This window comes from Falco rusticolus, chromosome 5, assembly GCF_015220075.1.
Source record: "Falco rusticolus isolate bFalRus1 chromosome 5, bFalRus1.pri, whole genome shotgun sequence".
NCBI classification, from domain to species: Eukaryota; Metazoa; Chordata; class Aves; order Falconiformes; family Falconidae; genus Falco; species Falco rusticolus.
The window spans coordinates 34968360-34991790 of NC_051191.1; the positions used below are offsets into that span (position 1 = coordinate 34968360).

Consider the following 23431-nt stretch of genomic DNA (forward strand, 5'->3'; position numbering starts at 1 on the left):
AGAAAAACCTCAGTGAGCAAACACCATGCATCCTGTCTAACAAATGAGACCAGAGTCCCCTGGGAAAAACACCATTTGATCAAAAACCTATGTAACAGTGATATGCAGATGAAACCTGACTTAAGACAGGAAGGAAAACCTTCATTCAAGCATTTCTTAAATTCTGATTTCCTTGAGTTTGCATTTTTAACAGTTATTGAAGCAGGGGGTTATGTAGTGACTGAGGGAGGGGTTTGTTTGTAACGAAACTTCAAATGCTCATATAAACGGTGACCTACATCCCTCTCAGTTTATGAACTGAAAATGAGACAAGCTAATGACATAGCAATAGAAAGACTACCTGACTGCTATTCCTGCTGATTAATCCAAAACTTCGCTTTTCAATCTTAAATTGATGGGGAAGCAAAGAAACAGTGGAAAGAATAGATGGGGAAAAAAAAAAGTAAGAAAAGTACAGGGATAAAAAAACCCCAAGCCGTAAGAATGCATAGAAGCAGAAAAAGGAGACATTCTGGGAGCACAGGAGATAAAATAAGGCTAGCTAAAGCATTCTGTATTTATCTAAAGCCACATTTTCAGATAAAAATTAATTTCACAGCATTATGTGCCTATACTAACACTGGGAATGCCTTCATCACTTGATGGAACCTAGCTGCTCCTCCCTAGTTTTACACAGAGAAACTCTGAGTTAGGCTACTAAGTGGGGAAAAAAAATTGAACTTTTAATAGTCAAAATTTCAAAGCATATTTGATATTACAAGAAAATGTAAGGAAATTATTACAAAATGAATATGTGAGGAATATGACTACCACAGCAGTGCTGCATAGATTTTTATCACTCTCACTTCATATATCAACCCTGAATTTAGATCACCTCCTCATAACAGATGTGTAATTACAAGGTATCACTAGAAGTCTCGCTCTTACTCAAGAGACATTTTTCCATTAGTACTCTAGCCATTCGTAATTCTGATTTTTTTGCCGATTTTATTTTGCCAGTTTGACAGCATTCACAGAGGTCAGACTGCTGACAGGAGCAGGACCTGGTAAGGTTTCCAGTGAATGACACAACCTTGCTGTGGAACCCAATCCAAACCTACTCTATCAGCAGCTGTTCATCTTATTCCAAGAAGCACTCTTATCCTGACACTGCTGGACTGTTACCTCCAAGAGAAAAATACTGAGTGGTTCTTCAGAGGAGAGAGGAAAAAAAATAGAAAATCAAAAGAAAAAAGGATAATGTGGGCAGAACCGTGGTAGCTGCACTCAAGAGAGAAGAAACACACCACCAAAGGGAATTTTCTTTCAACTAAGGCAAAACTTGGTAAGTCTTCTGGGTCTGACACTACAAAGCATGAGGGCAAGACCATTTTCACTTTTTTTTTCCTCCTCTGTTTCAGTATTAGAGTTTGACACTGACAACTGGATTATTTTAAATGCTCTTCATGCATGACAATTGCAGACGCTTACCGTCTTAAGTGAAATCTGTCATTCTCTTGCGGTTTTAGATGCTTTCTTCCTTTCCAGTAAAAACAGTAACAGATATTTTAAAGTGTCACTACAATTATTAGTGACTAAGAGTTTTCACAGAAAACATGTTCAAAACCAGAACATCCATACCTCAAAGGATCAAAACATACCCAGACATTTTTATAGCATGCCATGGCAAGGGCAACATTAGAGGGATGTGAGCTCATTCCGACCCTGTATGAGTCAATGAAAAGACTATCCCTTCATTCCATAAGTTGCAAGTCAAAAAGACAGACATTGAATAAACCTGACATAAAATTTCAAAGTTTCACATAATTAAAGAGGAAAGGGGGGGTTACACCATCTTCCACAAATACCTAAATACCTAAAACTTTTCATAAATAGCAAGTTATAAGAGTGCAGGTTAAACACACTAAGTTCGCAAAATTAAGTTATATTAACAGGACAATTAAGCATTTAAAGTAAAAAGCAGGTAGTGATTCTTTACACAAAGATAAATAGGAAATGATTTTCCAAAAACGCCCCTCTCCTAACAACCTCCCATGAACCTCGTAATACCAAGTTTCCTGACACAGCCCTGGCTAAAACCAGGCCAAGACTCAGTGATAAAATGCCAACAACCACCAGGGCCTCCTTGACATTAGCAGTCTTCTCTTACTAGTGGACAGACAAACAAAAGACAGCCATGGTGAGGAAACTCTGGGATACGCTCTTAAAAAAAAGACTGGGCATATAAATGCTGAAATACACAACCAAGGTGTTATTCTTGTATTTGGCTTCCTGGATTACTACTCCAGAAAAAAAAGAGGAAACAATACCAAACAGAACAGAGGAACATATTTACTACAAAGACATGGCACTTCTCCTCTACAAATGCAGTATTAACTGGTAGGCCAGGCCCAGGCTGACACACCAGGCACAGAACATGGCTTGGCCTGCACAGGCTCCTCCTCTCTGGGATGCTTCCCCCATCCTCACCCTCCAGCTCCTTGCCCCACCTATGGAAAGTGTGTGCCTGCTCCACCGTGGCTAGGGCACAGTCCTGGCCTTTCTATGCAAAGAACACTGCGCTTGGCATGTTCTTTCCTATCTTTCCTCAGACCCCCAGTGCTCCAGCTGTGTCCCAGGGCTCTTTGGAGGGCCCAGAACTGAGAAAAAACACAAAACACTGCTATTCACAAGGCAAAGCTGAGTAACAAAAATTTTGTGTTGGACATCCTGCTCCTTCCCCTCACAAGCATACCCAGCAGCTCCCCAAGAACAGGAGGGATTGTCTCCCTGTCACCAGAATAAGGGGATGGTACCCAGAGGTCTTCAAGAAGGGTGGTGCAGTGCTTGCTGGTTTTCCCCCCCCCAGTACATAAGCTGGATCAAGAGGGTTTCTTAAGATCCAAAACCGAAGGGAGAAGGCACAGGATGGCAGGCTTGACAGCAGGCAGTCACCTACCCACTCTCCCACTGAACAACCCAAGTTCAACCTAGAAACAAAACCTACCCGTGTAGAAATGGTACATACCTACCTACCTATATATGCTGCTTGCCTCAGGAAGGACAAAGGTAACTCATGCTTTGCCAAGGGTAAACCCTCATACTGAAGGAAGGCCTTCTAAGTATCATAAAAAACAAGCTTCACAAATTTTTCAGTCTCTCAGGATGACTTTCATGGTTGACAAGAAGGTCTGAGAGCTGACAGAACTTCCACTGGCTACCCAGAAAGTTCTGGATACCTGACCTAGACACTGCTAGGAAATTGAATAGTCTGAATTGTTCAGATAAAACAATCATTAAAAGCATCTACAAAGTCTCATTTATTCCTAAAGCTGTGACCTAGTGAAGAGATTACCTGTTTGTTTAGTTTTACAAATATCTATTTCTTCAAACCTCAGATGCCTTTGAATTCACTCTTCACTAACTACAAGATTCCTCAGAGAAAGAGAAGGACCTTGTAAAGCAAAGCACTTGGGTTGTCAGAAAACAATGCTAGAGAAACAGCATAGAAAATTTGTAACAGAACAAACAATGGATGTCTCTGGTTTGGCCTCAGATTTTGAGGCTCTCAACTTTTAGTCCTCTACTCTGAAATTTCAGCTGTGCTTCCAACAAAAATATAGCACCTACTTCAAGAAGCAGTGAAAAAATGAGAATTAAGTTACTCTGTAATAAAGCTATAGTTCTCGGTAAATCCAATTTCTGCCTATTAAATTATTTACATGACAAGTTTGTTCTGTACAGATGTCATCCTATCAGCAAGACACGATTCTATTAATAATACTTCTATTACTAATATTAATAATACTAATAATAATTCTATTAATGTAACATGTTATTTGCAGCCTGAATTCGAAAAGCACAAAGTCACATTGAAGAGATCAAAACATTGCTAAGACTACAGCAAGAGGTGTATAACAGGTAAGAGAATAGTATAATTTGATCACGTCACTTAAAATACTGAAAACAAATAAATTAGCTTTGCCTTCAAGCATATTTAAAGTTTGCCCTCAACGGTGTACTAACACGATTAACATCTCCTTTTCACACCTGCAACATCCACAGACCTTCAGAACTCTCACAGTTACCGTGCAGAGCCAAATTATTTGATAAGTCTCTGAGCAAGTGCAAGTAACTGTGAGCAGGAATCCACCAGGCTTCTTCAAATTAGATAAAAAAATATCTGCTGTACTCTACAGTACTTTCAAACTGTTGTTTTGCTCAGATACGCCAAAATAATACTGTAAAACTCTGCAAATGCAGAGGAGTAACATACCCAACTGTGCAAACAAGATATCTGATATTCCTAAAACACAAGCAAAGTTACTGTTTAGCCATAGACAATGATGGGAAAATATTTCAGATGTAAATACATACAATCAAACATTATGTAGGATATGTTCCACTTCATACTAGTGGGGTGGAAGCCTCTAGGTGCTAACAATACAAGAAGTGTTACATAAGACTATGCACTTAATTTTGTAATGTGCTTCTAAAAATAAGTACTCCACTGGAAGCTGTTGCAGAGCCATGGACAGTTACATCAATGTGCACAAAGAACAATTGCTCAGTTGGAGCAGAATATTAGATTCGATTCAGATTAGCATTCTCCTCTGCCAATCACAGAAAATACTGAACCAACTGAGACTAAGAAAATTAATTTGCATTCATTAAGAAAACACACACACAGACACACTCCTAATCATAAATACAGACATATTCTATGAGCAGAACTAATAAAACCCAGTTTCTTACAGATCTGTTTTTTTGTTTCTTAATACTTCTACCACACCATGATAACCCTCAACTTCCTTCTTTTCCACACCTCTTCATGACTCCCGCTCTCTCTCTCCTCCCTGAGCCAGGGAAAAGAGTAGTGGTGCGCACACTCTGGAAGTCTGCATGTGGCCACAAACTGCTTGACCAGCCATCATCCTAAAGAATACATACTAGATCAGGTCTGACTATATCTTTTCCAAGAGGGTGTACGAATTTGGACATCCTTCCTTTACCTAGACACAATTCTATAAGGTTTGTAGGACCATAATTTGAGGCTTAAATTCTCTTCCTGATTAAAGTTTCCATATATAAATATAAGTATAAATTAAATGCTTAACTTCTGAGTTAACTCAGAAGTTGGGTTACCTATACACACGACATTTTAAATCTTTATATATACATAGACATATATACACTCACTGGGGGAAGGGATAGAGAAACCAAACAATCTCATAAATCACTTCCCTGAGAAAAACTGTATCAAAGCTTCCTAGGTATTTGCTTTTTTTTTTAAAGCAGTACTAGATACTGTAGAATGAAACCAGCATGCATTTGCCTAGATTAAACTCCACTCTTCCCTCACTATCCGATTTTCACCGTTCCTCTAATTTGTACCATTTTTTAAAAAAATTACAGTTAACTGCATCATCATGCATCACACTGCTCTTCAAAACAATGATTAATCAATGTTGCTTCCCCTGTTTCTTGCAGGTAGAGACATAATACAGGCCATTAAGTGTGTTCTACTATCAGCAGATTTTACTACTGCAGCTTATTAATTTGCAGCCTATGTTATTCCTCTTCAGGCTCCTTGCTAAGTACATTAACACCATGGCCTGTGGACTACACTTAGTCTACCAAGCTTTAAAATACACTTCTAAGTATTTTTGTTTTAAACGCTGGACTCCGCAAACACAGGTATTCACTGGTATAGGAAAGTCCAGCAGTTGTACACTAGAATACACACATGCTGCACTGAAGGGGCAGTTAAAGACGCCTGCTCTCAGCGAGTCATTCCTGATTGCCAATCAGACCTACAGTTGGTCATCCCAGTTTTCAAGACTTGTAAAAGTGTTGCTATAAAAATGAATTCAGTCTAGTAGTGTATTTAAGAAAGGGAGGCCTGAAATTGAATCTACAGTGAGGACCCAAAAGGAACTGCCAGATGCTTCAAAAAAGGTCATTTAAACTAAAGGTATGCATCCTTTGGAGACAAGTAAAAGATTAAGATCACAGCTAATATCAACAGTTTGCAAATGCTTAATTGTTATGGAAATACTACTTGCCATCAACTGTATACTGCTGGTAGTCACAATACACACCTACCTGAGATAAGGGAAGCTCACAAGAGCACCAATTTCTGGAAATCTCTGTTACCCTTCCACAAAATTCGGAGTATTTCCTGTGTCATCATAGATATCCCATAGCATACATGTTCCAATATAACTGAAATTCCACAAATTAGGGACAAAACAAATAATACATTTTGCCTCAAAACATATTGTCCTGAAATGCCAAAAAGTTTCCTAAAACACAACCATAAATTAACTCCATATCACAACAGCATAGGAACCTGAATTTACTTCCAACTTCTGCCATGAAATAAAGAGAGATACTGACTTACTTTCACATATAATGCTGATCTTAATTTGATCTTGAAGAATCAACTTACTAGAAATGTGCATCTGGATCCAGTAAAAAAGCCAACAACTTCAGATTTCAACATAAGGTACCCTTCTAATTTATGATGATACTTTTGACATGTTGAAAAAGGCACACCACACAACTATGTATCAATAACAGTACCAACATTGCAACAAATTAATCAAATATCTCATATAGAAAGGGGTTTTTTACTGCAAACAGTTTTACAGGTGGATACAATATTGCAAGGTACTTTCAACATTCAGAATTACTCATCACCTCTTCAGTCCTTCGAAAGTTGACAATGCCTACAGCTCTGATTTATTTCTGAAAATCTTGCAGATTTCTACTTCTCCACACCACAAAGCATGGTATAAACTCTCAAGAAGAGAAACTATCTTGTATGCATTTTTTAACCTACTTAGTCTACTTCACAGCTATTTTCCTGCTTTATACTTTTTTTAAAAAATTATATTTATATGCAACAAGTACTTTCTTACTAATTGTTACTACTGAATGATGAAAGATTTCAAGCATATACCTAAGAAGTCCCCTACACAGTAGAGAAACAGAAGGAAGGTTGGCAGACCTTTTTTCCATCATAATTCTCCACCAACACTTCCTTTGCAAGAACAAGTTTTCACAATTAGAACAAAAAACGCATTAAAAATAGTTACAAAGAATAGTCAGTCTACCTCAGACAATGCAAGGTTTTATTATTAGGCTGGAAGGGGAAAAATAGTATTCCAGTGAAGCTTGAAGAAAAAACTCACAGTCATACAGACTGTATGACTAGTACACAGTTCACTGACTCAAGGATTAGTTACTTATTTTGCACTAGGACAGCCATCTTCCTACAGTCCTTAGGCAAGAAAAATAATATATTATCATTGTCTGTGTTACGAAGGCAGCCTTAGAAAAACTCATTTGCCAAGAAGTTGCCTACAAATCTAAACATTAACAGTTTATAATTTAAAATAGCTAGCAGTTATTTCAATGTAGTTAGTCATACTGCTTCTTTTTGGCGCCTGGAAACTCCTTGCTATTGTTTTCAAATGTACACATTTAAATTGCAATGAAATTGTTGTGGACATAGAATTCTAAAACATGGAAGGACAAACAATACAACTTCCTACCTCCCGATTTTGGTATAGGACCATTTTGGTGGTTTTAACACTGCCATCTCTAACTATGCATGTTAACTGCTACTGGTATCAAGTTCCAGAAGCCTCAAACCATGCAAGTAAAACACAGGAAAACATGATTCTCTTATTACAGACTAGAACTTGGCTATAAATTGGTTAAATGACTTACCCAGAGTCACCCATCACTTAAGTAGGTAACTCAGAAAGACAGAAAGCATGCTCCAAGTCTTATACTCACGCTTAACCCATTGGATTACTGTCTGCTCAGCAAGAGTAATACAAAGTAGGAGTTTCCATTTTACTTCCCACAAATCCATCAGCATTTCATATTAGTTTTCATTTTAAATAAAATATACCTTTTTACAAATAACTTGACCTCAGCCAACTATATTCAACCATCATGGACCTCAAATGCATAAAAAAATCTGAAGGCAGAGCTTTGAAAATGCTTCAGAAGTTCATTAGACTACTCACTGCAGCCAAAAAGGATCCTGAGCAACTTGGCGTACAAGATGATACTTAAAAATACCCCCAAAAAATTATCCCAAATCAAAAGGAAAACAGGAGGAAACAACAGTTTACTTACTAATGAATTTCTGATCAACAACTCTTGCACTGCAATTCAACAAGAGAAGAGTATGTCTGAAAAAAAGTCTCAATTACAATCGAGTTGTAACCTACCAGCATAATCTGAAAGGAATCCTCCTAGGAAATGTAGAGTTGTGAAATTAAGCATATTAGCATGCAGAGAGTGGTCAGATGGCAAAGCAAGCAAGTCAAGGGGAAAAAATAATGCAGGCTTTTCTGTAACACTACTGATAACCAATGTGATCTCAAAACAAACTGGAGGGGGGCTCGGAAACCTCTTTCAGCAAGGATCATTTACACCTTTGATTTGGGGCCTATTACACAACCAGACCAAAAGCTGAGCCAGTAGTACACACTACCACAATATAAATACTCCATTTTCAGCAGAGTATTATAAATGAAAGATAAAAAAATAAATTCAAAGCCATCTGGACATTTTAGGAGGTTTTTTTATTACTATTTTTGCTGATACAAACACAAAAAGATTTAAATTCCTATGTAGAAATCTCTTTCTGACTAGCATAAACCACGTTTGGTGTACAAACACACACCTTCTCTAAAAACAAAATAATTGCATACAATTTTAAACATCTTACTGTGCAATAATTTCATTTGACACAATTCTTCCTACACTGGTATAATGCTCAATAAAGCATAGTTAGCTGTCAACATACAGCATCCATCCCAAAAACTCTCAGGCAAAGTTAACCACCAACATGCAAGTAGGTGCTTTTAAGTCAATGAGACTACCCACAAACTTTCAGTTGTCCATAGTTCTTACAGGAACCTGGGTCAGGAGACCAATGCAACACACGCATAAACACAAAACATACGTGCTTTGAGAAAAAAAAAAAAAATAAGAGAAAAGAAAGGCCAGGTCTTTGCAGGAAACAACTTAAACAGGTTGTTTTTAATTGCTCAATACAGTGCATCTGAGACATCAGGACAACGTTCAAGTAAAAATATTCACAGATACCTGTTTTGTAGAAGAATGTTCATATACAATTTTTATTTACTTATACCTCAAAAGTCCAGATGCAGCAAAGTTAGGTTAACTTGAACTTCTTGGCTCTTGACAACAAGCACTGTAATTCATGTATACACTGTATCAATAATTTTTAAAAAATAAGATTGTATCATTTTTGAGCAATCATTTTAATGTGTCAAAAAAAATATTTTTACTTACTATGGCACTGTACTTTCATATAATCTGGCACAGTTTTCTATCTAAGCTAACATTTAGAAACACACACAAATACAGCAAGTATTTTGCCAAGAATTCATGATTATTTTTAAGAACACCATTTTTAAAATGCCTTTAAAAAAATCTGTATTCATGCACATTATAGCTTTAAGGAAAGACACAACAAAAAACATTAAATCCAAGAATTTACTTACTTTAGAACAAAATTCTGTACTTGGAACCTTAGGTGCACTTTCTATACTACCTCATAACAAAACAAACAATTTGTTTCTCAAGTTTCCAGATCAAGTCAGAAAGCCAGGTGCAAGAAACCCCTATTTGAATCCAACTGCAGTGTATCTTTAAGTTCTATTAACTTCTGGAGTCAATAGCAAGGAAGCGTAAGATATTTTTGAATAAACAAAGTTATAATAATACAGGACTGCTTTAAATCTATAATGAGGTTACAGCTTTGCAATTACTACACAACAGACAGACCATTACACCAACACAAAAATAATTTTTTTTTAAAGCCACAGCAGAGGCTGAAAGTGCAATAATGTTTCTGATTTCAGTCTTAACCTCTTATCTAGACAGAAATGCATTTGGAAGCATAGATAGTACAGCAGAAATACTTCCTGAGAGCTACTGTTCCACTGCAGGCCCAAACAACTTTCATGCAAAAGGACTGAGGTACAGACAGACCAAGATCTTCAGGTGCAAACAGCCACTTATGGGACCAGTTTTTAGCATGAAACTTCAGGACATGCTAACTGCCCTTTTTCCCACTGAATACCAATTTTCTAAAGTTAGATTACCTTAAAGAGAATTCTAATCAAATTTATACATTCCATGATATTTTTATTATTTTCATTTCTTAGCCAAGGGCTCTTGATTTCATTTGTTGGTAGAACTGACACACAAATGTTTACAATAGCAGTGACTATTTTGACACCAATATGAAAGTTTCTAGAAGAGACTTGTAGACAAGGTTTATCTACTACTACACTCTTAGCTTTATCAACAGCTTCCTGAAAGTGAAACAGAAACACACTTGCAAGTCAAGTCAGTCAGCTCATGATAGCAAGTATTCAAAACCCTTCCTAAAATCAGAAGCATTCGACACCTTGCAGTTTAGCATGCCAGCTGAATTCTCAACATAAACAACAGTGAAATTTGGGGGAAACAAACAAAAAAAACCCACCCCAAAAAAAGGCACTGGACACATACATTGTCTTCAAGATCACAACACTGGATCCAGTAAGTTGTGTTCTATTAACATGCCACAATAAGAGAACTCAAAGTACATTGACACACTCAGAGCAATTCTTCCAGGTCCAAAGAAAGATGCCTTTGCAATATAAACTTAAACAATTATTTCACTCTTGCAGGTCTATACAAGTCTTAACAGTCTGAAACACATCCAAGTTTCCAGAAACACAAAGGTTTCCACTTAACTGATGTGACAGCAGGTTTGATCATCTCAAACTCCCTTCCCCCAGCTGAAGCGTTAAGACTAGCAGCCAGTCACCAGCGCCAGATGTTACTGCCGTGCAAGCACACAGGAATGTCTCCTTCACACACAAGTCACACACACACATATATACAAGAAAGAGACACAAAAAGTTCTTGTCTTCCCCTGGGGATAAAACAGCACAAAGTTGGAAACAAGTTTTTCCCCCGATAAAACAGACTTACAGCAGAAATGAAAACATGCTTGTGTTAGATGTGGATCAGCACCAGAAGCTGCTGATCCACATCTAACACAAGCATGTTTCCATTTTCTCATATTACAAAACCTCCAAAACAAAGTAACTTCACAAAAAAACCCAACCCAAAAGAGAAATGCTAAATCTAGAATACCTGTAAGCAAATCCTCGTTTCCGCCAGGATCACGCGTACACTAACTACAGTGTAAACACTGCCTCCTGCACCCTTCCCCGCTGCTCCAGTGTCCCCCTCTCATCCCCGAACTGTCATCCCTGCCCGTACCTGCGCGCTCCCCCCGGGGCCAGGTTCACGCCGAAGCTTCAAACGGCCGCCGCGGCGGGCAGGGGAAGGCCGGCTCCTTCCTCGGGGGCAGCGCTCGGGAAAGCGGCTCGGCCCGTTTCAAGTTTGTTTTACAAACACGTCCGAGGGAAAACCAGAACCGATTTATACACCACCTTAACCGCCGCCAGGAGGAGAGCGAAAAGACGCAAGCGAAAAAAATATTTTTCTAAAGCCAGCCAGCCAGCAGTGCCCCGTCCAACCCCCCCTCTGCACCCCCGGCCTTCCCGGGGGCCGGCGGCGCAGGCCGCAAGGCCACCCCGGCAAAGCGCGCAGCCCGGCGCCGCCCGGGAGCGGGGCCGGCGGCAGCCCCGGCCGCGGGTGGCAGGTTTCGCTGCCCCAGCGCCGGGCCCGGGGGGAAGGCGGCGGGCGGGGGCCAGGCGGCCGCGCACGGCCGCCGCAGCGCGGAGACAGGCTCGGCGGGAGGGGGGGCCGGGGAAGCAGCCACCGCTAGGCCCGGGGCCGGGCTGGGGCAGGCGGCGAGGCGGCGGCGGGAAGGAGCCGTCCCGGGCGGGCCGAGCGGGCCGCGGGCCGAGCTGCCAGTGGCGGCCGCGGAGGATGCGGGGCCCAGGCACCGCTGGGCCGCGGCCTCGGCCTCAGCCGGCCCCGGAGCGGCGCCCGGCGGCCGCCGCCGCCAGCGGCCGCGGAGGAGGGCGGGGGGCGCCGGGCCGGGTCGGGCCTGCGGCTGCGCTCCCGGGTCGGGCGCCGCGCGTCCCCCCCGCTCCCCCTCGGAGACAAAAGCAAACGGAAACCCGGCGGGACGGCCCCGCACCCGCAGGGCTCCGCCGCGGGCCGCGCCACCGCCCGGCCCTCCCTCATCGGCCCGCGGCCGAGACAGCGACGGGGCCCAGGCCGGCGGCGGGGGCCGGGGAGGGGGCGGCCGGGGCCGGACTCACCGCATGAATTTTCTTGTCCCGCGGATCCAAGATGGCTGAGTATCCAGCACGGAGGATGCTGGGGGAGCAACCTTTACCCTCTGACCCGGCCGCCGCCGCCGTGACCCCGCCGCCGCTCGGCCCGGCAGCCAGCGCTGAGGGGCGGGGGCATGCGCCGCCGCACGGCCTGGTCTGGCGCGACGCGGAGCGGAGCGGCCCCGCAGGGAGCAGCGCGGAGAGGCTGAGGGGGACGGGGAGGAGGAAGAAGAAGGAGCTGTGAGGCTCGCTCCGCTGCGCTTCCTCCGCCTCCCGCGGGAGACGCGGCCCAGCGCTTGGGGCCGGGCCCGCGGCGGGGCTCGTAGGCCGCGGGGCTGCGGGGCCTGGCCGCGCGCCGTGGGCCTGGGGCGGCCGGCGGCGTCGGCGCTGACAGAGGCGCTGCTGACCGGGGGCGCGCGGGTCCGACGCTGCGGGCGACAGCGCCTGGCCCCATTTTGTGAGGGGAGAGGGCGGCCCGGGTGCGCAGGCTGGGTGCGCCGGGCCAGGCCGAGCCAGGCGCGGGGTGCGGGAACGAGCAGGGGCCAGGCACAGCAGGGCTTCCCGGGCCGCCTCTCACCCTGCGGGGGTATCAGCCCCCGGGGGTACCGGGCGGGCTGTGGAGACCTACCCCAGGCGGACTCACTGCCCCGGGAAGCGCCCCAGCGTCCAGAGGGGGTGGGTGCCCCATCCGCTGTGGCCCCGAGCTGTCAGCTTTGCCTGGGTGACAGAGCGCGGAAGGAATGGCCTGGCCTTGCCATATCTGTGCGTTAGCCTGTGGAGGATCTAGGTCAGGAGCTGCCATCCTGCTTGGGTACATTGTGTGAAAGTTCGTATTTTCTGTCAGTGAGGCAGCAGTAGGCAGGCAGGCCCTGCTATCCCCTTTGTTATTAAAATGGAAAAGCATTGCCAAGATGACAGAACTGAATTATTTTATTTTTTTTTTAATTTCTCAACTCTGAAAACGCGTATGCTACAACAGTGGCTCAAGTACAGCACATGCTGGTGCACAAAACATAATGCAAATAATCCCCTTGAATTCAATGAGACTATCAATCGTACAAAAGCTAAGCCTGTGTGCAAGTGTTTACCTGACCAAGGCCACTGTTATTTGTGAACTGGCTTCTCTGCTTCATCAAGAAAAACAAGAGCACCTCTACCTTAATTTTCTTATGAAATCATTGTAAAGTTTAAAAATTCAAACAAAAAAGATGAGTATATAATACTTTGCCAGAAATAGGGCATTTCTTTCAGTAAGTTCACGCTTAGGCTTTCTTGTTGGGTTTGATTTTAGAGCTCCAAACAATTTAAAAAATAATCAGTAGGTTACACAACAGGAATATGTTATAGAAATGTTAGTACTACAGTAACATGTCTATCAACATGAACATGTTTTGAAGATCAAAGAACAGAGTCTTTCATCTAAACTAAAAGACCAGTTTCTTAATGCCACCACTTTCTTGTGCAGCACAATTGTGTGCTGAGGGTGTGTGCCAGTCAATGAAATGAATGTCTATACACTTTGCCCAGGAAAATACTCCATTCTAATACTTTAAACTTTCCTTTGTCACTCAAATACTCATGCATTTGCCACAAACAAATACCATAGTTTGTTTACTTGTTTATGGTGTTACGTTGTTGGAACACCATAAGTGACATCCTGTTTGTGTGAACTTCCTGGAGTACTTTTGTTGTTCAATCTGAAAAACCAAAGATTTCTTTATACCACATGACAGATAAAAAGGCAGTATTTCTAGATGAAAACAGTAATGAATGTTATTAATCTTTACTGTTGTTAAATAAGCTTTTCTGTAGTTTGATTGACTCTTTGACATACATTTATAAACATTTTGCTTTATTGTGTTTCATTTTAGACTTTAATGGTCTGAGTTTCTTTTTCAAAAGCTAATTTTTCTTCTATTTCCTAAAAGAGGAATTTAAGATTTAGGATATTCCATGGTATGAGGCAAGTAAATAAGAACCTGACATTGTCATTGCATCTATGTGGACTGATCTCTCTGTCCATTACAGAATTACAGTTTACATGCAAATGAGTTACCATCGGTACAAGAAGTCTGTGTTATTCAACAGAGCTAGGGAATGGAAAAAAAAAAAGGGGGTTTCTTGTCTTTGAATGGTTAGCTTAGTAAAACAACATAACTAGCAATCACAGTATGGTTAAATTGTGATTTAAATTCAGTTAATGAAAAAAATCCTAACCTGCCTTTCTGCCTAAAACTGTGTGTTTAGTTGAGGATCATCGTCATTGCTGTGGCTGTAGTAGGTGTGTATTCGACTTCCTTCTTTGTTTTCTTAAAGAAAGTGAAAGCTGTTAGCTCTTTAATGATTTAAAATAAACTTTGAAGCCACTAAAGAGGATGTATTGTCATGTACGTGTTCATACATTTGCTACTTTTAGTCTTGGCTCAATACATTTTTCTACAGCGGTGAGGCCTGTTACGCATCATTGCACCTGCTGAATTAAAGAGGTGTCCTGAGTTCATTTAATGCAGTGGCTGCTAATCATGTGTGGACACTCCTAATCCATTTTGAACCTTACATGGTACAGTTTGACCTCCTTGTGTCAGTCTTTGTCTACAAACAGATACACATTTTTCATTTTAAATCTTGTTTAATCAATGGTCTTTTTTTTTTTTTCTTAACTTATTTCACAGACTAGGGTGATACACATCAGTTTTTAATCCAAGTAAGAATGTCTGTAGGAGTCAATCTGCAAACTTTTGTCTATGACAGCAGGAACTATAAAGGAACTATAATACATGATGGCACCAGTTACAGAAAACCTGTCCTACAGGTGACTCCATGTACAGGCCCATGTAGTCAACAATTCATGTGGTGCTATTAAAGTCAATCAGCTCAGTCTTCTACCTAATTATGTTGAAAGCCAGGGCCTTAATGTGCATGTTCTGAAGCAGTCATGACATTCATCTAGTAGCTATCTGGATTTCCAGCTGGCTATTGCTTCTGGTAATACTCAAAGAGGGCTAAAAGCCTACAGCAGCTGGCTGGAAAATTTAGGAAGAGGTCATCAAGAGAGACAGCTGTGCTCAGAATCCCCAAATGCATTATTATCATGGCACTGGAAATTCTCTGCAGCTTTTCTGAACCTTTGCTCCAGAGAGTTTGTGGATGCTTTTTGGCTCCATTCAACGCATCTCCAATAGATGTGGGCCATGCAGTTGCAGAAGTGGAAGGAAGGGAAATTGCCCAGTGTATGTGCAGGGCACAGTTAAGGTGTTCCACTTTACCCAGACATAAAATTAAATTAGTCACAGTAAGACCACCATCCTCCATCATGAGTGGAGGCAGGACATGGTGAATAGCCAACCCCGTCAGTCATTTTTAAGTAGAATAAATAGAACAAAAAAGTGCACTGGAGTGCAGCAAGGGTCTTTCTTTTTCCCACGTACAGATTGTCCCAGTATTCCTCAATAAAACCAAATACAGTGCAATCATCTAGAGTGAGGGTTAGCAGCTTTTCATCAGTGGTGAAACAGGCTGTATTTTTCTTTCTCAAATTAGGGTTTAAGATCCTTGCAAAAACCAGCTTGAACCAGAAGATAGTGCCCCTTGATTGCAAGGTGTATTTGATTAGCTAAACCAGTCATATACCTCTTCTGAAGGAGGCAGGGGTTTGTGATTTCTGCTGAACTCATAAGTGTGTGAGCCTCATCAACCAGGAGGGCAGCTTCTCATGGATATGTTTCTTGTTGCATGATGTTCAAAAGTCTGTCAGTTGCTTTCTTTGGAAAAAGGTTTTCAGGTTACAACACTGCTATGCATTAATCTTTGCCCTAGAAGAACATAGCAGATTTCTTTTGTAAATACAGCCTATTTGATTTTTTAAATATTTCTAAAGCACAACAATAAAGGTGTGTCAAAGTGTATGTCAAATCTGGTGTTAAAGATCTCACCACAAAGAGGTGTTAAAACATTTTTTCAAGAATAGAAGCACTTAGACCTCTCATTTTCTTACTGTATTTTCTCATAATTCTTAATTATTACACTAAAATGGAGCACAAAATACTTAGATTTGGGAAGATTTGGTTAGTTTGACTTTGCAAGTTAGTCTCCAGTCTCTATTTAGGAAAGGTAAGGGAATGATCAGCTGTTTCCATGGCACTGTCCTTATCTATCCTTTCACTCCTACAGGGGATTTCCAGGGATGGCTGCTGGCAAGGGAAAGCCCTAGAAGTGCAGCTCCATTACTGTTTTAGTGTTAAAATGCATCACAAGGTATCCACACAGATGGCCTCTCATCTGCTGGATTTGTAGTTTCCAGGAGGGAATATTGGGAGCGGAAGTATCTTTATCTCAGTCTCTCATATTTTTACTATCAGGAAACCCTATCTCAGCCTTCTGCTGTACTGCCTTCAGTGTCTGATTTAGTGCTAATTATACCGGAGTACTAGGGGAAAAAAATATCAAGTTTAAAAAGAAATCTGCCAGTTCTGGAAAATAATATGACCCCAAACAGGAGATAAAATGTAAATTTTTCCAAAAATAAGATGCTTCGTGCTCCTGTGTAGCAACTAAGAGGTCTGCCAGAGTGCTAGTAAATGGGAGGATAAATCAAGAATTAGAGATAGCAGTTTTAAGTATTTCTTAATACAGAGAAGAATAATGCTGCAGACAAAAATCTGTTTTCCAGAGGAGAGAAAGTATTAGAGAAACACAAGCTGGTGCCAGAGTAGGTGCTGACTGACATTCCCAAGCAAGATTATCCCTGGAGAGACACGCGTTATGGCAGTGGTGACAGGGGAACCATTCCTATCTTAGTTCTCAAGATTGCAGTCAGCGACACTGTGCCTGGTGGTCATTTGAGAGCTGCCTGCTCAGAAGTGCTGTTTTTCATTTGGAAGTATTAAATCATAGAATCATAGAACTGTTTAGGTTGGAAAAGACTTTTAAGATCATCAGGTCCAACCGTTAACGTAGCACTGCTACATCCACCACTAAACCACATCCCCAAGTGCCACATCTACACGTCTTTTAAATACCTCCAGGGATGGTGACTCAACCACTTCCCTGGGCAGCCTGTTCTGATGCTTGACAACCCATTTGGTGAAAAATTTTTTCCTAATACCCAATCTAAACCTCTCCTGGTGCATCTTGAGGCCATTTCCTCTTGTCCTATCGCTTGTTACTTGGGAGAAGGGACCGACCCCCACCTGGCTACAGCCTCCTGTCAGGCAGCTGTAGAGAGTGATAAGGTCTCCCCTGAGCCGCCTTTTCTCCAGGTTGAACCACCCCAGTTCCCTCAGCTGCTCCTCATCAGACTTGTGCTCCAGACCCCTCACCAGCCTCGTTGCCCATCTCTGGACACGCTCCAACACCTTGGTGTCCCTCTCAGAGTGAGAGGCCCAAACTGAACCCAGTATTCGAGTTGTGGCCTCACCAGTGCCCAGTACAGGGGGATGGTCACTGCCCAGTCCTGCTGGCCACACTGTTTCTGACACAAGCCAGGATGCTGTTGGCCTTCTTGGCCCCCTGGGCACACTGCTGGCTCATGCCCAGCCGGCCGCCAGCCACCCCCCCAGGTCCTTTCCCACCGGGCACTTCCCAGCCACTCTGCCCCGGCCTGTAGCGCTGCGTGGGGTTGTTGTGACCCAAGTGCAGGACTTGGCACTTCTTAATGAACCTTATTCAGTGGGCCTCAGCCCATCGGTCCAGACTGTTCATATCCCTCTGCAGACCTTTTCCACCCTCAAGGAGATCAACACTCCCCCACCTTTCGCGCCCCCCCCCCCCCCCCCCCCCCCCCCCCGGTTTGGTATCATCTGCAAACTTACTGAGGGTTCACTCGATCCCCTCATCCAGGTCATTGATAAGATGCTAAACAGGACTGGCCCCAGCACTGAGCCCTGGGGAACATCGCTTGTGATCATATCAGAAGACAGAAAATGTTTTCTTTTTGGTGTTGTGGGCTTTTTGGCATGACATTTCCATGTGACTGACTGATGTAGTTACTATGAATAAGTGCTACATAGGACATTCTCTCCATTAAGCTGCAGTGCCTATTGATAAAAACATAAACTTAAGTGTTTAAGAGGGTCATAACTGAATGTTAAGCTGGGAAGTAAGAGTTATGACAATGGCTTTTTAAAACATTATTGGTAAATATGTAACCAGCAGCCTGGGGAAAGCAATCACAAGTGTCTAAGTCAAAAGGACAATTAGTTTCCCTTATGACAGGTCTCAGTTGAGGAAGGGAAGAGCCCGGGGAGCCTGGAAAGTGTTGGATTCTAGTTCTTGCTTTCTGGCAGTTTTTCAAGTTTGACAGTCAGGCCTATTTCCAGAAATGTGCTCTCCCCTAAATCAGTGTTAATGGGCTCAACAAATAAACTCTGACTACAGCAGATGATGATAGTCTGCTATCCCACCAGCTGCCAGAGGACTCCAGCACCACTGTCCCAACTAGGCAGAGTGCTGGGAGCGTGGCCGCAGCTGCCAGCGTGCATAAGACCCACAAGAGCACAGCTGCCCAGGCAGCCCCAGTTAGCCAACTCGTGCCGTTATCAGGAGTCTGATGGTGCCTGGAGAAAGGTCCCTGAGCTCCCCAGCGGTGCTGTTAACTACCCAGTCTCATGCCGGCCCCGCAGCCTGTGGATGGTTTCATGTGTGGACAGACACTGGGAGCGCTTGCTGACTGCCCAAATATTTGGCTAGTCTTTGCGCTTGTTTGAAGAGGAGAGTCAGCTGTGAAGCTACTTTGAAAGTTTTGCTGGGGTTCTGACCATTGCGTTGGATGACTCTGAACATGGGCAGAGAGTCTGTTACAATTTTTCTGCGATAAGGCCAAAGGCCAGCTGCCAGTTTGTTACTGGGTTGCAGATCCAGGACAGAATGAGGCTTACAAGGGCTTGGAAGGGCTTGAGCTACCTCATTTTCCAAGGCCATCATCAGCTCATGTTTTAAATTGAAACTTGTTTACTACAGACTTAAGCAGAAAAACAAAATGCACATCCTTTTGCTCTTGCCAGCCTTGGTGTATCTGCCTGTTCATCCCAGTAAGGGCTGAAACCCAGATTGTAAATCCAAAGCTGCTGCTTACCTCCTTAGCCAATTCAAGCAGCAACATGTTGCTAGGCCAATGAGAGAGGGAACTTACTGCATTAAAGCTAATCTGTGTCTGCAGTCAACATGCTGAATTGAATTACTTTTCATTCTGGCTTGCACAAAACCAACCCCTGGCGTGCCTGGGAAACTCCAATAGCCATTACCATCACAGTGCTTAGACTGAGCCTTCCCAGCTGAGCAACAGCCTTGCTGTATCATGGACTGTAGCACTCTATCGAGCAATAACAGCTACTTTTGAGCTCTTCTTCACCTCCAGTACACTGCCCAGCAAGAGATACAACTCTGTGCACATGCCACCTCAGGACCCTCCAGAAGTTTTCTGGGTCTCAGTTTTGCTGGAGCAAGTAGGGTGCTAGTTTATTACAAAACTGCTCCCAAAGCTTTGCATACCACCACAAATCCAGACTTTTTTTTACTGTGCACCCAAGCTATTTATGAAATCTCATGATGCAGAAATTCAACTGTAAATATTGCATGCTCAAACATTTGAACTTCTCCCACCTCTTCCCACTCCAGTCCTGCTCATCATTTTCAATACTCTTAGTGGTGGAGCTGCCCACATCTGAGAGCAACAGAGCCACTCTGCATGGGGAGACCAACAGACTGAGGCAGTCCGCTGCTTCCCCAGTTGGATATGTCTCTCAGCAGAAAAAAAGCTGAATTTTAAATTCAGTGACCTGCCATGTTCCCACCACTTCCAACAGAGCCTGTGGTTCCTATCACAGCCCTGCTCCTCGCCTAGTTCTACTTCTTGCTTGGGGTGGCACTGAGAAAAGTGGCAGCATCTTCAGAGAAGAAAGTAAGATTTTCTTTATTTTTCTCTCTCTCCCTATTTTTCCTTCCTTCCTTCCTTCCTTCCTTCCTTCCTTCCTTCCTTCCTTCCTTCCTTCCTTCTTTCCTTCTTCTTTCCTTCTATCTTTCTTTCTTTCTTTTTCTCTTTCTCTCTTGCATGTCTCTTTGGATTTATCTCTTTCTCTCATCTTGCTGTATTTTTGAAATCACACACATAGTGATATAAATATTCTGCAATAAGTAGCCTTTTAGTGCAAGAGACTGACCCCACTCCTGCTGTGGCTTCTGCGCAAACAAACCACTGTGCCTGTTGGAGAGCCCCACAGATTTTGGTATGGACCTGAAACACACAGGTCATATTGTGCAAAACTTACGATTATGGTTTCTACATCCAGGATGTTTCCTATTTCATTACACTTTCTGATAGCTGGAGGTGAAAGCTTTAAAACCCCAGTTCTGTAGCACTTTCTCAGGCAGAAGCTGGGGCAGGTGGTGCCTGAGCTGGGGCACAGGGGCAGACCCACCAAGGCAACCCTGCACATTTTAAAATCTTTGGGTTTGGGTTTTTTTTTTTTTCTAGGTACAGTCCCAGCAAGCTTATGTTCACAGCAAGTCGGTGGGGTAGACACACTTTCCCTCTAAGTACCCAACGGTGTAACACTGAGTCCCAGTGGTAACTGAAAGGACACAGTATCACGTGCTGGCAGGAGTCATGTATCTCACATAAACAAATATATTTTACTTTTTGTATTTTTCCTTAGATGTTAAATCATATGAATTTGAAGGCTGAGGATACAATTCATCTCACCACTTTTAGCTGTCTGAAAAGGAGGCACCCAGTCTAAACTATTCATCCAGCTTTCCTGCAAGTCAATGGAGAGAAAAGGGAATTTTTACTCCTCCTGTAGGGTCCTGAGGGTGGGTGTCTCTGTGGGCTGTGGGTGGCTGGTGTACATGGGATGTGTGGTACTCGGATGGCTAGCTCTAGCTGGGAGAAATCATACAGTTTATTTGCTCAGATGGGAAGCCTGAATATTACTTGTACTGTATATTTAGGAGGTGTTTACTAAAAAGTAAGTTTGTGCACAAACAACGATTTGCTGTTCGGGGCCTGTGTTTGGAAGGTATGCAAGAAAGTCTCTGTTTTATGGACTGTATTGTAAATCTGGTCATAAAATACTATGTTGGCGTAAAAGAATGGGAAGTATTCTTTTGGCTGCAAAATTTCATTTAATAGGAACATCCTAGATATGAAACTATGTAATCTTCACGTTTATTCCTAAAAACAATTTCAGAAGGACCCTGCCTTTTTCAGGGCTGGAAAAATCATCTGCAGGAAAACAATTTCTTAAAGTGAAATTGTTATTGGGTTCTTGAAATGTAAGTTCTAACATCCTGTTTTCATACTGATTAAGTTATGTCTGGCTTTTTTAGTATGAAGGCATATTTATTTCAAATTCACAAGCATGAAGAGCTGTTACAAGCTCCAGAGATCAAGGTTCTAGTGTTATAAATACATAGCTGGAGACAGCCCTTTCCTGAACACTTACAGTCAAAAGAGACAAGACAGAAATGGAGGACAAGATGAAAAGGAGTTGAAATAACTTGCAAAAAGTCATGTAACAGTCTCCTCTCCCAAACTCCAGTGCAGTGGTAAAAGCAGCTGACTGGGACTGCAGATGGACTAGCATACCCTACAGTTAGCTTGGCCTTTCCAGTTCAAGAAAAGTGTTCTCAGGGAGAAAAACAATACAACAAATCACAGATTATATTCAAACATGGAACATCCTGAGCAAAAATTTTATGATTTTTAGCACTGGTAGCATGGCAAAAAATTTTGTGATGAATAGCTGTCGTTGCCACATCCTTGTTAGCAACCCATACTAGCACCCAAGTAAAATAGTAGCTGAAGGCTGCTGAGTATGATATTTTTTTTAAAAAGTGCACAAATATGAGATAGTCTGAGGCATTTTCTTTAGTGGCACAGGTGTACTCTGGCCCTGTGCCAACTTTCCCACTCAGCCTTGAATGTTTCTTTAGTGAGAACATTTATGGAGGTTTCTCATGTTAATCCAGTGAATAGATAGCTGGTGGTCTGAGCCCTGAAACCACTTGAAGTTTGGTCAGAACATAAATCTGACTTCAGAGTTCCCAATACTGACTCTAAAAAATCATAGTCGCTTTTCTGTTGGTTCCCATTTGTTTAAAAAAACATAAATGGATTAATTTTGTAGCAGCAGACTTTGTGCCGAATCAAGAGCCTAACTTCGTGCCAGATCATGTATTGTCCATCCTTTAGCTGTCAACATAAAATCAGAAAAAGCTGTGAACTACCTCTGGCTGGGACAGCAAGCCCTTACTGGGATGGACCAGAGTGTGCAGTGACCCAGAAGTGCACAGATCTGGCATGAGCCGTCATGGCATCACAGCCTGAGGGCATAGCCGTATTTTGGGCTGGGTTTTTTTTTTTTACAGCTAGTCACATTGCAAATTGACAAAAAGCTGCTTAGCCCAGGAAGCCCATATAATTAGGTCTCTGTGCTCAGCTAACAAAGTTGTGTTGTTTTCATGGAGGATGAGCTGTGGGAGAGGCCTCACATCTGCCTGCAAAACATCGAATGGATGTACCCTGAGAGCACAGCCTGTGCGTTGCTCTGCTGCATGGCAAGGCACTAGGAACTTTGGCTTTTGCACTTTGTCACCCTCCTCTTGGGTGAAGTGTGTCAGTCAGTCATCATTCATTGCTTTTGGGATACCTGAGATGGCATTGCTCTCTCCTCTCGTGCAGATGAAGGTTTTACTGTCCCATCGACCATTAAAGCAATATCTGTAACCATCATTTCTAGTTGTTGAACCACTAAAGCAATAAAAGGGAGTACGGTGTAGAACACTCATTCCCAAAATCATCCGGGTCTAAACTGAAGCTGAAACACTGATCACTAGGCATTAACTGCTGCTGGCTTAACTCTCCATCAGTGAATTCACGTTTACATAAGTAGTTTTATTTACCCCTTCGTGATTCCCATAGGCGCTCGTAAGCAGGATTTGGGGAGACAACTGTCAATGTTACTGTTGGCATTATCGTTATTATAGTTGCTAATTACCTGTAGAAGAGTTGTGTTTAACAGAGCCCAGGTCACTGTGTGTTAGGTCAGGACCTGCCCTGGAAGGTTCTCAGCACAGCAGCCAGCTGCGGTGGAGCAGGGGACATCAGTTTCTAGCGCAGCCTCGGGCAGATATATTGAGCCCTTTTCCCAGATCTG

At 42.7% G+C, this 23431-nt stretch overlaps 1 protein-coding gene across 5 annotated transcripts in view; it reads right to left on the minus strand.

Moving 5' to 3' along the window:
- Nucleotides 1–12497, minus strand: part of CNOT2 (CCR4-NOT transcription complex subunit 2) — a 91183-nt gene extending 78686 nt beyond the window's left edge. For 2 of the 5 annotated variants that reach the window (XM_037387479.1, XM_037387481.1), the window contains exon 1: nucleotides 12264–12340. The gene's annotated coding sequence lies outside the window, so the exon portion shown is untranslated. Of the gene's footprint in view, nucleotides 1–11310; nucleotides 11484–12263 lie in introns of those variants that run through there. The other 3 variants (XM_037387483.1, XM_037387480.1, XM_037387485.1) reach the window with 2 other exon arrangements.
- Nucleotides 12498–23431: the final 10934 nt, after the last annotated feature.